The sequence below is a fragment of the Epinephelus moara genome, chromosome 12, assembly GCF_006386435.1.
Source record: "Epinephelus moara isolate mb chromosome 12, YSFRI_EMoa_1.0, whole genome shotgun sequence".
Taxonomy (NCBI): domain Eukaryota; kingdom Metazoa; phylum Chordata; class Actinopteri; order Perciformes; family Serranidae; genus Epinephelus; species Epinephelus moara.
This window is the reverse complement of record NC_065517.1, coordinates 27849124-27863976: the sequence shown is the minus strand read 5'-3', so window position 1 is coordinate 27863976 and position 14853 is coordinate 27849124. Positions and strand designations below refer to the sequence as shown.

General features: G+C 41.8%; 1 protein-coding gene across 1 annotated transcript in view; it reads left to right on the top strand.

Annotated features, from left to right (window-relative positions):
- LOC126398478 (prospero homeobox protein 1-like) overlaps positions 1-13126 on the top strand; it is a 70769-nt gene extending 57643 nt beyond the window's left edge. Inside the window, exon 7 of the transcript XR_007570779.1 lies at positions 12098-13126. The gene's annotated coding sequence lies outside the window, so the exon portion shown is untranslated. The remainder of the gene's footprint in view (positions 1-12097) is intronic.
- The last annotated feature ends 1727 nt before the right edge of the window (positions 13127-14853 follow it).

The following is a 14853-nucleotide window of genomic DNA, read 5'->3' as shown; positions in this document are numbered from 1 at the left end:
GGCTAACATGCTAACTATTATTTTTATGTCACTAGTCACTTGAAACAAATTTAGGACGATAGGAGACAGGTTGAAATAAACCGAAATTTCCCTTTAAAACCTCAACGCTTGGTGAGCTAAAACGCGGCAATGACCTGCTAAAATACAACCGCTTTTGTTGATTGACGGTCTCAAACAGTGGTCTGCACCTTGGCAGGTGTCATCTACCGTTCCCTCCACCTCATGATGACAACGTCAGCTCATATAATGTGTCACTTTAGATGATGCTCACATTTTCTTCTGGTGACTGGGCTACAATTTTCACTATTTTGAAATTTAGATAAAAACGTTCTCATTTTTTTTCTGCGCTATTTTTTTCCGTTAAAGGACATAAAATGCATTTATTTCACTATTTGTGTCCTATTTAATGTTTTCTATCTTAATTGCTTTTATTTTTCACTTTTTCTGTGCTTTAAGATGTTATCCTAAAGCACCAGTGTCAAACTCATTTTGGTTCATGGGCCACATACAGCCCAATTTAATCTCAATTGGCCTGGACAGTAAAACTATTGCTTAATTACCTATACATAACAACGCATCCATTTTTTTTTATCTTTCTAATAGTGTAAAGGTATACAGGTACATTCTAATTAGAAGTGCAATTTCAATAATATGTCTCAGTTTTGCCACAGTCAGTCAGGCCACTACTTTCTATCATTACATGTCCATTTTCCCGTACATTTCCACTCCTGTGCAGTAGTGCTGTCATCACCACATCAAACCAAAGTGGAAGGTACTGAGGAAGCAGGTCATGTTATCTCCTCCCTTACAAACCATTTACAAATCTAGATTTTGGCAGCACCAATATTGTTGTATGATAGAAGTCTGATAACAATTGTTTTGTATTGAAGCAGCTGATTGACAATATCTTGCACAATGTTTAATATCTTTAAATTTGAACACAAATATTCCTTGTTTTCTTTCTTATTAACTGTATTCTGTGCAGGGTGGAACAGCCACTATAGCAGCATGTTACATAAAGTAGGCTACTCACGGTTTAACTTGCTCCTGAAACCTGACACCTCTTTAGCCTTCACAAGTGCATTGATATTAAATGTGCAAAGTCATCCAGTGTGCCAGATTGGACCCTTAAGTAGGCAGGTCCTGGCCCGTGGGCTGTATATTTGACTCCCCTGTCCTAAAGAGTTTCTCTGCCTCATGTAAAGCCGTTTGGATCGCCTCTGTATTTGAAAGGTGCAAATTCACTTGGCTTGCCTTTATAATGAACCTCTTAGATAATAATGATGAAGCAAATAGAGCAGTATAACTGTCATTAAGAAACACCTCGAGGGGAGAACACAGGGCTTTACTTGAAGGACAGATCCAGAATTTGGTAGCTGACACTCTGAGGGCTGTAAGACAATGTCGCCTTGGCGAGTAACTTTCCCTCTCTCGCTGACTCTCTCTCTCTCTCTCCCTCCGTGTATCTAAGCAGCGTAATTTGAGTAAATGACAGGGGAACATCTGCTGTGCATAAGAGAGAGGCCAACACTTTAACATGCAGATGTCTCTCTCCATCTGCATTAATTCAATAATTACCGCAATGGAGGGAGGGGAAAAAATCTTTTTTTATAGCTTAAGACAATGTTATCTGTGCCAGTTGGTGTGGGGAGGGCGACAGGGAGGGAGGGGGTGAATGAGCTTGTGTGTGTGTGTGTGCCTGTGTGTGTGTGTGTGTGTGTGTGGGTATGTGTGCATGTGCTGCTGGAGGTTTGTGAGAGGAGGGGTAGATTATTACACCATTTAGCCAGAGCAAGCTGTCACATTGCGGAGAATCTCACTAATTCCATTGTGCCCTTGGTGAGTCACTGGCAGACTCCAAGTGACCGATGATGCCTCAACGCCACCACTTGGTCACCGGACGACAGACCTGCTTCTACTCTGGGTGTAACTATGCGTGTCTTATAACGTGCGTGCGTGTGTGTGTGTGTGTGTGCGACTGTAAGTATGTCAGATGACTAACCTGTGTATTTTAATGTCTGTAGGAGTGTGCGAGTGTGTGTGTGAGTGTGTGCTTGCCTGTGTGGATGCAACTAAACAATGACCTGCTTCACTTTAGCATATGTGTGTGTGCGTGTGGTTGTGTGTGTGTGTGTGTGTGTGTGTGTGTGTGTGTGTGTGTGTGTGTGTGAGATTACGGCATCGTGCAGCCCATCGGCCGAGGTCTCTGAATCCCCAATTAAAGGGAATTTGAGGCAACAGCAGAGAATGGCGGGTCAAGGCTTTGACATACCACTGAATCAGTCCTTGTGACATTTAAAATGTCAGGCAATCATATTTTGGCTGGCACCATCAATTACTATGAAAATATTGGGCCAAGGAGAGCATTAACATGTAATGGTTTCCATTCAAAGAGAGCTAATTACTTTATTGAGAGGTGGGCTCCAATATCTCATTTTCATCAAAAGCATTTATAAAGCAATCAGACAAATCTGATTATAATGTCCCTGTCCAATGAATGGAAGAGTTGTAATGTGGGGGGAAAAAAAAATGTAATGACAGTAAGAGGTAACTTTTTTTGCACGTTAAAGAAACTCATAGTGTGACCAGAAGTTTTTCTTTAAAGGAGCAGTGTTTAGAATTTAAGGGGATGTAGTGACATCTAGTGGTGAGGACTGCAGATTGCAACCAGCTGAACTTCTCCTGGTTAGAATTCCTTCAGTGTTTAATTGTTCAGGTCTTTATCTGCAGGGGTCTCTTCCTCTCCAAAACAAACAGACCAGGTGATCTAACTGGTTAAAAACTGAATAAAGCAGTTTCATGTTACAAATCAGTGTTTCACCGATGCTGTTCGGTATGTCGGAGATGGGCCGCTAGCTCAGAACTTGCTCATGTGTGCTCACCTTTTTTCTCTGAGAACTTACTCCAGATGTTCAAGAGGTTTTTATCCGGAACTGAATTATCTGCAGAGGTCTCATCTTTTTTTAAACAAATGGACCTGGTGATTTTAACCAGGAAAAGCTGTGAATCAAGCAATTTCACGTTAACAAATCAGTGCTTTTCCATCGCTGCTCGTTGCAGAGGGGCTGCTATCTACAGTGGCTGATGTGAAGACCTGAAAATGCGAACACTACTGTAGAAACATAGGGTTGCAATATTGGGGACTCTGTGGACAAAGACCCACTCCTTACAGATAATGGGGTCGTACACGTGCCTCATCTTTAACCACCTGGGAAACATGAGGTCAGATGCTGGGCGCTACGTTTGTGCCTTTTTTGAGCCAGCGGCAGGTTGCATCTGAGGTTGCTAAGCCAGTGCAGAGCTGGTCTTCTTCCAGGCATTATTGTGTGGGCCTATCGTCTGTGATGAAAAGCTCTGGCAGCTCTGCACCAAAATGATCAACTTTTCCATATTAATCAGACACTGATATTTACGTAAGAAGGGGAAGGTATCTGTCGGCTGTGACTGGCTGTTCCTCGTCACATGACACGCGGTGTACGCTGCTGCATTCCAAAAGTTAAACTCGGTTTATCTTGGGGCAGCTGTTTCACCCTCAAAAATAGGTGCTCTGGAACACGTGCGTTTGAGCGCGCCTGCTGCAAGACTACATTGAAAGCAATGAATTTGAGGGCGCAAAAAAACGCAGCATGTGTACGGCCCCTTAAACAGCTCATTCTCAGGCAACAAAAACACAACAATTCTTATTTTCTGGTGATTACACACTTAAAAAAACTCACTTGTTATATTATAATCCATTATTGCCTATATATCCCCCTAAATCCTACACACTGGACCTTTAAATCATTTACCTGGAAATGAAAAAAAAAAAACGCCCATAAATCCTAATTGTCCCACAACAGTAGCAGGCTGTCCAACAGATTAACATGTGTTCCATCAAAAACATACCAGTGCTACGACAACCGGTGAGGCCACATGACCTCTCATATAAAAGGTCACTCTGTCAATGAGTGGCTTACTGCACCCACACAGACACACACAAACAATTAAAGGACGTATCGCTGTACATATACGATTACACACATAAATAAACATACAACCTGACATAATACCCACGAGCATGCACACACTTGCTCGCACAAGCGCGAGGACATGCACAGTGACACACACACAGACACACACACATATCTGACTCTTAGATGCCTGCCAAACATAGGGACAAAGGAAAATATTTGTACACTTAGCAGGCCAACTTCCTTTGATTGCAGCAGTGCTGCTGTAGGAAACAATGCACAGGCACTATTAATACACCAAGGAGAAAGAGAATTCCTCTTAGAGGAAAGCTCAAAGGAGCCGGGCTATTTACAGACTTACTGACTGATTGGATGACTGACTGCACTATACTTACTGTAGTCTCTGCATCTTGTCTTACTCGGCTCCTTTTTTCTGCAAGGACTCCGACATGCTGACACATACAGTACTGTACATTGTGCATTAGAGGGACAGTGATACATATTCTTGCATAATACCGTCTTTTATACATTTCGCTGACTGCTCTGGTCGTAACTGTTTCAGCGTGCTGATTTTAAATCGAAGCACGAGAACTGTAACAGATCTCTTCCACTGCTGTGCCACATCCACACGCCTGTGACATTTGACTGTTGGTAAATAGCCGCCCGGCCACACTTATGATCGCCTCCCCTTTCTAAAAGTGCCCAGTTAAAGAGCATCAAATCCCCACTCGCTAAACCCACACAAGCCCAACCTTCATTAGCATAGCTAACAAACTCCCTGAAAGAGCAACAGTGAGGAGAGAGAACAATGGCAGTCTATTAAAGGGGGAGATGAGGGGGTGAGAAGAGGAGATGAGGGGGGAAGCTATTGTTCTGGTCTTATTTAGCCCTCGGTGTCACCCTGCAACTGTTGTCACTTCTAAGTTTAGCCGGGTGGCTGAAGAGGACAGGGAGGAGAAGAAGGAGGAGGGAAGGCAGGCGGAGAAGGAGGCGTGGAGGAGGAGGAGAGAAGGATGGTGAACAGAGGGAGGGTGGACAGGGAGAGATGGTGTGAGGAAGAGGGGAGGATGAAGGGTGGAGGATAAAATGGATGCAAATGGAAGATGGAAAGAATGCAGAGTGAAGTGATGTCCGTCTCTAACGAAATCATAACTCACGTCTTCTAGTTAGGGACTTCAGCAATGTCAACATTCAGGCGTAACAACAATAACAACAATGTATAGTAAATTCACTGCAGATTAATTACATCCTATTACAAGCTATCAAGTATAATTAAACTGCTGTCATGACTCTAAAGCACGTCAGTATATTTAAACCTGGAGTGATAAAGACAGTTAACAGTTTCAATTAGCCAAAAAACAATGGCAGTATGGCTCGTTACACGAATGATTTAAGCAAACCTCTTTCATAACCTGTCTCATGAGCATGGGTGGATTATGGGATACACATATGCAAAGGGCCCACCACCTCTCCTACATAGGAGCAAGACACATCGACTTTGTGGTCATTATGCATCTTTTTGCATCACTTTTTGGTCAGTGTCCGTCTGTTTGGTGTCATTTTTTTGTCCTTTTTTTGTTGTTTTGTGTCTCTTTGTAGTCATTTTGAGTCTCTTCCTGTTTAGCTCGTGTAAATCTGACATTTGACATTTTGCAAGTGATAGCCAGGGAGCCCACTGACACTGGGCCTGTGCCCCGTAGGCCCACTGACTAATCAATGCTCATGTGCTTGGTTCATTAGCAAAGACCATGCCACAACAATATGTCGTTTAAATGTTTAATCATAAGTCAGGAGGTGTAAGTTGTCGAGGACTGGTGAATGGATGTAAGTGGGGGTGACGGTGGAAGAGGGATGTCTTCTGATAGGTTGATATGGGAGGATGTGCAGGAGATTGGCAGAGATAGACTCAGTGTGGGGGCTCTGTCTCTTTACAGGCCCCCAGACGGTACCTAGAATAAGACGAGGGAGAGGTATGCACCAGACTGATTAAGAAAAGATAAGAGGAGAAGGGAAGAGAGGATGAAGGAATGTTGGTAGGTATGAGGTAAGGAGGATGATGGATGAAGGGAGTGAAAAGGAAGAGGTGGGTCGAGAAATCTGAGACAAACAGAGCAGGATGGGTCGACCAGGCTTGACAGGTAATCAGAGGTGTTGTTGAGGCGTGGCCCTGCTCCTTAACCTACGTTAACAAATTAACTTCATGAACATGCAGCCAACACTGACAAAAAAGTTGACTCTTTTTTAAGATTGCAAAGAACGATTACAAGTGCAGTGCTTGTTCCGAACGGGCTGATTGCTCGGCCTCCGGTATTGCTGCTTGCAGCTTTCTAGAGAACTCCTCATCCACACAACTTCACAGCTGACACTTTGATTCCTTGGGAGTACTCGTATCCTTCACTAACAACTAGGTATTTGGGATCAGGCTATTTCCAGGGGAACAAAAAGCAATGCATCACTGATGCTTGAAATGTTTGCTAAAATGTGAAATCTCCTGTCTCTCTTTCAATTCAATAGACTTCATTGGCATGACATTTCATATGTGTGCTAAAGCAAAATTACAATGTAAGACACTGGATTCGGAAACAATGAAATTATCTATTATTACAATGTATTGTAGATGTTGCATTTTAGTCTGGTCAGAGAGTGAATTAAAATCTTGGCGTTTACATTTAATGCTTGTGAAGAACTTTGTTCTGATGTCTTCATATGTGCTGCATTGTAGCAGGAAATGCTGCTCTGTCTCCACCTGTCTCTGAGGACAGAGCTGACACTGCCTGTCTTCTCTCTGCAGCCAGGTCGGCCTGTGTCTATGATCACTGAGTCTGTACATAGTACATAGATTATGCCTCAGTTTCCGATCTGTCAGACAGTTTGCCATTATGTACTGCCTGTTTTGGGCCAAATAGCATTGAAGTTTGTTTTGTGTTTTTGTGGTAGATGTCCAATAGTTGATGTAGTTTTCTTTTGTCTTTAGCTATAATTTGGTTGGGCTAGATCGTGTGAGGGTTAGAGGAGGTGAGCCTTTCTTCATCAATGCACTGCGATGACAGACAGAGTGAGCTGTACCTGGCATGCTGCTCGATGGCGTAGCAGTTAAAACAATACACAGAGTCTACATACAGTAAGGCACTACTAATAAATATGTCTCATAGATCTCAGGAGTCAACACTCGACACTGCACTTCCTTGGGTCCTCAGCAACGCCCCTGCTAAGTGTGAAGTCGATTGGTTGAATGGTTGTCGAGAAATCAAAGGACAGACAGAGACTCCTTCCATTTTAATTAGATTTTCATTATCAATTAATTTGCCAGTCCTGTGATAGTCTGACCAGGGTGTACCCCCAGTTTCAGCTGGGATAGGCTCCAGCTCCTAGCTGACCCTGAATAGGATAAGCGGGTACAGATAATGGATGGATGGGTGGAATTAATCTGCTGATTATTTTCTCAATCATTTAAGTAATTGTCTTTGCAATAAAATGTCAGGATATTCCAAAACAAATGGCAATTGCTTCTTCAGACAATCGAAGAGAACATTTTCAAATGTCTTACTTTTTCTGACCAGCACTTGGTGTACAATCATATGACAAAGATGAGCGTCAAATCTTCACATATGAGAAGCTGAAACTAGCAAAATCATATGTAAATCACACATTAAATTATGTTTTATGTCCCTGAATTTAGAGGTTACAACTCATTAGACAGATCTAATGGAACAACAAACCTCACATACAAAACTTCTGCAAATATGTTCACCGTGCCTTTTTAATTTTCAGGAGAGTCAAAGTCATTATAACAAGTCAAAGCAGACTCAACTCAGTAGAGATGAATTTCAGTGTTTGGAAAGTTGATTTATTTGCAGCATCCTGATGAGCCCGGACCCAAACCTAATCCTCTCTCAAGCTCTCTTTGAATTTCCTATTGAGTCAGTAAAAAAAAAAAGTGTCGCACAGAGACATACAAATGGAGAAATTGTTTCTGTGTGTGTGTGTGTGTGTGTGTGTGTGTGTTTGTTTGTGTGTTTGTGTACTGCTGAAACAGAAACAGCAGTGTCAGTGTTTGAAAGGCATGAGAGCAAAGTGGTCTACAAACACACAACCAAAGGAGCCAAAAGAAGAGATGAGGCAAGACCCAAGGAGAAAGAAAGAGGGAGACAGATTAGCCCAGCTGTCTGCTCATAAAGCGGCCGAGGGGTGAGGCGCTAAGCCCTCCAGTGAAAGCAGAGCTTAGGTGGGTGACACAGGGCAGTGGACCCCACTCAGCCCACAGTGGTCTGCAGCACAGGGCCTGAGCCAAAGCAAAGACACATGGATAAACAGTGGGAGATGAGGCTCCGCGCCTGCAAAGCCCACGGGGCTAAGACGGCCGAGCGGGTGAGCAGGCAGGCAGGCAGGCAGGCGTCACATTCCCCCCCAGCCAGGAGTGGAGACAGGGGGGTTAAGGCTTAAGGCTTGGCTCCCTAACTGACTGACAAGAGATGGGGCAGGATGGCAAACATTGTCTCAGTCAGTGAGTTCATCAGAAAGAATGTAGATTTATTGTATATTGCCTGTGCTCGGCTCAGGAGAATAAAGGCACAGTTACATAGGGTCTTGGCATGCACCGCCCCCCCCCCCCCCCCCAACNAGAAAGAATGTAGATTTATTGTATATTGCCTGTGCTCGGCTCAGGAGAATAAAGGCACAGTTACATAGGGTCTTGGCATGCACCGCCCCCCCCCCCTCCCAAAACACAGCCCAGCATGATCGATTACTCTGTCCCCACTCTCTCCGCTGTATGCAAACACACAGCACCGTCCATCTCTCAAGCCGTGCCCTGCCGATGACCCCTAGTTAGCACAGCAGCCTCGGAATGGCCTGTGATGACAAGGTCGTGGGTATGAAGCGAGGAGGCCCGGTTCACTGCTACTGCAAGACCAAAAGTAGCACAGGGGTCTTTAACCGCGCTGAATTTCACACACAACCGTCGTCCACGACCTCGTGGTAGTTGAGGCATTAGCAGCTGCTGTTTTACGAGGTTCCCTACGTGACAATGTACTGGATCTATCCATCAAGTGTATGGCCATAAGTTATACCTGCAGTGTCTTCGAAGGGTGTAAAAACAGCCAGAGTGCTTATGTAGTTTGATCCTTGAAGAGGTGCAGGGGGGAAGAGAGCTCCGACAATGTGCAGATGAGTTACGAGACAGTAAACGTGTAGATCTGTGGTAAGCCTTTTAACACTGTGTGTCTTCCCTTGGATACCTCAATGATAAAAATACACTGGTGCTGCAAACCATCACATGTTTTTACTGATTTTCTTTTTTACAATAAACCAGTCCACCTACCTTGTTCTGTACGAAGCTTAGGAAGGCTGCAAACTATTGTCTTTAATGTAAAGCCCCAGTCTGAACAGTATGGTGCCCCCTGTTGAACTGACCTGGAGCATATCCCATCATGCTCTGGGAAGAAGGCAAACAATACTACATTACATTATATTTTCACACATGAAATTTAATTAGCAAATGCTCCTGCAAGTTTTTACAAATTGCCGAAGGGTGTGAACAGGTGCAAATCTTCATAAATGAGTTATCTAGCAGCTCAAGATTTTGTAAGATTTCCATAATTCATTTTCACAGCTCAGTTATGCAATAAGCTGGGAAGGTTTCTGGATAAAAACACACACATGGTGTAGTCAGACTTTAATGGCATCCCTATCTCTAGCATTAGCCTGACGTCATGTTTCGTGGTTCTGTTTAGTCCTATCAACAATCAAAGCTTCTTTCAATCTAGGGCTCAAATAATTGTTATTTTGATTGTCAAATAGTCTGTATTGTTTGATGGCATTGTATGAAAACAAAACACTCATCACTGTTTCCCATAGCCTAATGTGCCAAATATCTCGTTTTGCCTGATCAACTGTCCAAAACCAAACTTTATTATCACTTTATTATTATAAACTAGTCCATACCCATTGGTAGCTTTGTCACCTTCTACCTATGCCAATCCTCAATGCCTATGTGCAGTTTCACATAGATTGACCACGTCAGTGAGTAGGAAAACGTGGGACACTGACAGTTTCTGTGATAATGTACAGCATACCATACCATGACTTAGTCAAACCAAAAATTAGAAATAAACCCAAAACATTTGGCCACAGGGGGAGCCACAGCGATCGGTCGCATTTTAGCCATTTTTAAGCATTTTTCTGTTGTTATAGCGCCACCCAGTTGCCAATTAGAGTTAAATTTCGATATGGTGGTTAGGCCTAGATAAGAAATTAGCTCTCTAGCGCCCCCATTTTGTTTGATGGGGTCAACAATGGAGGGGTTTCCTCAGATTATGTGTGGTCATATGCCTACAAAGTTGCGTGGTGATCGGTGAAACTCTTGAGATGTTATACACCTTTATGTGATGAGCCACGCCCTCCGCAATATTCATTGCCTCATAGAAGCTCAGTTTTAGTAAGTTTTCCAACTTTTGCCAAGAGGGAACTTTAGATATTGGTCCCTAGATTATGTTCACCAAGTTTCATGCACATCAGTCAAACTTCCTAGGAAGAGATCGATTTTAAAAATGGCGGAAAATCTATATAACCGGAAGTTATGGGTTCTTGGGGCACATTTGTTCCTCATGAGGAGAGGCATCTCTGTGCAAAGCTTCATGTCTCTACGACATACGGGGCATGAGATATGCCCATTCGAAGTTTGCCATTTCAATCGGTTGCTATAGCGCCCCCTTTGGCCAATTGATGTAATATTGCTTCATTCGCATCCTCCCATGACCCTCTACCACTGTGCCAAATTTCACATGGATTGACCAAGTCAGTGAGGAGAAAAACGTGGAACAGACACACACACACACACACACACACACAGAGTTTTCGTCATTATATAGTAAGATAACCGTGAAATGCTTCACTTAAAAAAACTGGAGCTACAGAGCGCGTGGCTTTTTTTGCTTGATAAATAGTTGATACAATTAATGTATCAGTCAAAAAGATTAATCAGTTGATTGATTTATCTTTGCAGCGCTACTGCTTTCTGCAAATAAGAGTAGTCAAATATGGAAAAACATATTGGACAACAACAAAGATAAATATCTATTAAAGATACTTCTGGCAAGTAGCAGGAAAGTCATAACTTGCAAATGGTTGCAAGTTGATCCTCCAATACTGGCCCAGTGACTGGGGATTATAAATGAAATATACTGTATGGAAACACTAACCTTTATTTTAAGGCTTGAGATGGAAAAATTTACAAATTACTGGGAGAAGTGAATTGTATATAAATCCCGTTGAAAAAAGTGTGACACTGCAGGCCAGGATGTAAGTGAAAAATGTACTGTGATTTGACCATGTAACACCCATGATGACCTCATGTTCTCTCATGAAAAAAGAAAAAATATGGATAAACACAAGCCAATATTTTCAAACTTTGAGTGTCGAATGAATTCTAGATGATCTAGTGATTATTAAAGGAATATGTCATCCCCCAAATGATCAGTTTTATATAACTTACTTAACCCATGTTACACTGAAGTAAGGAAGAAAACTTAGTTTTTCTCGCATGCCTCCACGATGAACGAAGGATCCAAAAACTGAGAAAAGACTGATAATGCAAAAGTGTTTTAAGTATTATTTAATGACACGAAGTTCTGAGCATACAACTGAATAAATGACTTATACTGTGGGAGTTTGTAGATGAACGTATTAATTTAGTTTTGCTGTTATTAAAACTGACCCCCTTTACTCCAATTCAGAAATTTCTCAGTTTGTAGATTCTTCGTTCACTGGAGACATACAAGAAAGCTTTCTTCACAAATTCAGCTTAACACAGGTTGAGTCATTGGTATACAAATGGTCATTTGGGAATAAAGTGTTCCTTTAAAACAACTTACTCTGAGCCAGCACAAATATCATGGTGGGATCCATTGAATTTGAGTTTCTAAGTAAAAAGAAGACCTCATCTCTCAGAGCAAACAGGTCAGGCCGACTGTATCTATTTAATACCTCTGTCCTGTCTCTTTTCTGTCCTGTCTCTTATTCTGTTGATTTTCCCTAACAGGGTTTCCTTGAGAACTAAATCTACTTAGGCTTTATTGTTTCTTATTATTTCTCGTCATTGGAAATTATAATCCTTTCACCTAATCCCCCTCTCCCTCCCTCTCTTTCAGATCATATTCATCAAGATCATCCCCTCTGACAAAGCAAGACATCAGCACAGTGGGGAGGCCTAACGAGAACGTGTACTGGAACACGGGGGTTTCTTCCAAATCAAATCAGGTTCCTCTGATGTAATCAAGACGAGACGCCAAAGACGACGACATAATCTCCCAGGGACATGCCTCCCTTGCTTGCACGTTATTAAAAAATGAGGAGGAACAAATCTTTAGATTGAAAGACTGGAAAAATGGAATTATAATAAATCGGGGGAAACTGGGGCAAGGTTGGATAAAGCCTTCAGATACAGATCACGGACAAATCTTCACAGTGGTTTGTGCTTGTATGTGTTTATGTGTGTGTGTGTGTGTGTGTGTGTGTGTGTGTGTGTGTGAGGGAGGGAGCGCAGGCACAAGTGCGTGTGCGTGTAATGTGTTCGCATGGTTGCTTATGAAATATTTCAATTTACTCAAGATCAAGTTCCTGACCTGAGCTCTCCCTCTCTCCCTCTGTGTAAAAAGTGCTGGTCGTCCCACAGGAAGTCACTCAGTGTTGTCAGATAATCTGTCTGTATCTATGGTGACCAGTGGACTGTGATGCATCATGGAAGGGCCTCTCAGTCATTGGAGGGTGCACTTACAATTAACACCCACATGATGGCACAATATGACAAAAGTGGACAGCAGTTAGGAACTTGAAGGCTCTTTGCATTAATCTGACCTGCTCTGATCCCCATGATAAACAAAGTACCGCATATAATGCAAAATGTAATCAAACCCAGTGTTGTTACAGCTGAATTTTCAACTTCATGAGTTTATTTGGTGAACTGATGTTCAAATGCACAGCTGTCACAACATAAAGAGTGAAATGGTGCAATAGAATAGGCATCAACTGCAGAGATGTTCATGGCCTTCACCACCAGATGGCCTTATTGAACTACAGTAAAAAGTACCAACACTATGGAGATGAACTCTGGCCTATTCTGGTTTTGAACTCTGGTTTTGCTTTGAACACAATCCAAACACTTGGTACATACATACGATGTTTGTGTGGATGTCTAATGTCTGAATGTAAAAAATGTTTCCAAAAATAGGCAAATAATTTTGACTGATGTTCATTCTGCAAGTGTGCAACTACTCAGCAACGAGTCCGTCAAAGAATTAATAAAGGTCATTGTGCCATGGTGGCTCAGGGTTTAGGGTGCTGAACATGACCTGTAATGTCCACAGTTTGATTCTGGTCAGGAAATGTTGTTGCCTGTCATTCCCTGTCCTCTGTCCACTACCTATTAAGGCATAAAATGCCCCCAAACTACCTAAATAACAGTTTATTAAGACCTCCGTATTGCACTGTGATGCATTATGAAACATTCAAAGTACAATCATGCATTAATTTTTAAAGCATAATTGGGGTGACTGATTACCCAGGGAAGACCAAACACTGGAAAATAGTGGAACGTTACTCAGGCCCCTCACACCGTTTAAAGGCGCAAAATAGTTTAGTCCGCTCCTGCATAAAACGCGGCTAGAGCTGAGTGAGTGACTGCTTAGGCTGCCGGAACATCAGTGTACATGTCTTTTCCCAGGAAGGGGAAATGGAGGTTCCAGAAAAGAAAATAATGAAAAAAGGAAAGCGAAAGAAAGCATCTTACTTTAAAAAAAAAAAAAAAAATCAAAAGTTGTGTGACAGAGACGTAGATCAAGAGAAGAAGGGCAGGGGAACTCAGATGCAGTTTACACATAGTACCCAGAATTTGGTACTACGCCCCTGATCGTGTATGAAAGCTTACACAGTTGTGGTACTGTCTGTAACTACAGTGGATGGAGAGTTCAACAACACCATCATGACAGCTCACTATATGCTTCAAGTGAAGTGAAGGTAAGTTGATATTGAGTGCAACAACACCTTCATGGGTTTTGTTCCTGTTTGTATGGAGGCCGTAACAACCAAATACAACAAAGTATAGCATGTCGTACAAAATCATAAAAAAATGTCATACTATAGCATGTCATACAAAATCATGAAAAAATGTCATAGTATAGCATGTCGTCCGAAATCATGAAAAAACATCATAGTATAGCATGTCGTTCAAAATCATGAAAAAACGTCATGGAATAGCATTTCGTTCAAAATAATGAAAAAAAGGCATAGTATAGGATGTCGTCTGAAATGATGAAAAAACTGTAATAATGTAGCATGTCATCGAAAATCAGGAAAAATGTCATACTATAGCATGTCGTCTGAGATCATGAAAAAACGTCATAGTATAGCATGTCGTCCAACATCAGCAAAAAAAGGCATAGTATAGGATGTTGTCCAAAATGATGAAAAATGTCATAGAAGAGCATGTCATTCGAAATCATGAAAAAATATAATAGAATAGCATGTCGTCCAAAAACATGAAAAAATTTCATAGCATAATATGTTGTCCAAAAACCATGAAAAAAGGCATAGTATAGCATGTCATCCGAAATCATGATAAAATGTCATAGTATAGCATGTCGTCCAAAATTATGAAAAATGTCATAGTAAAGCATGTCGTCCAAAATCATGAAAAAACGTCATAGAATAGCATGTCGTCCAAAATCATGAAAAAATTTCATGGTATAATATGTTGTCCAAAAACCATAAAAATAGGCATAGTATAGCATGTCGTCAGAAATTATGAAAAATGTCATAGTATAGCATATCGTCAGAAATTATGAAAAATGTCATAGTATAGCATGTCGTCAAAAATCATGAAAAAACGTCATAGAATAGCATGTCGTTC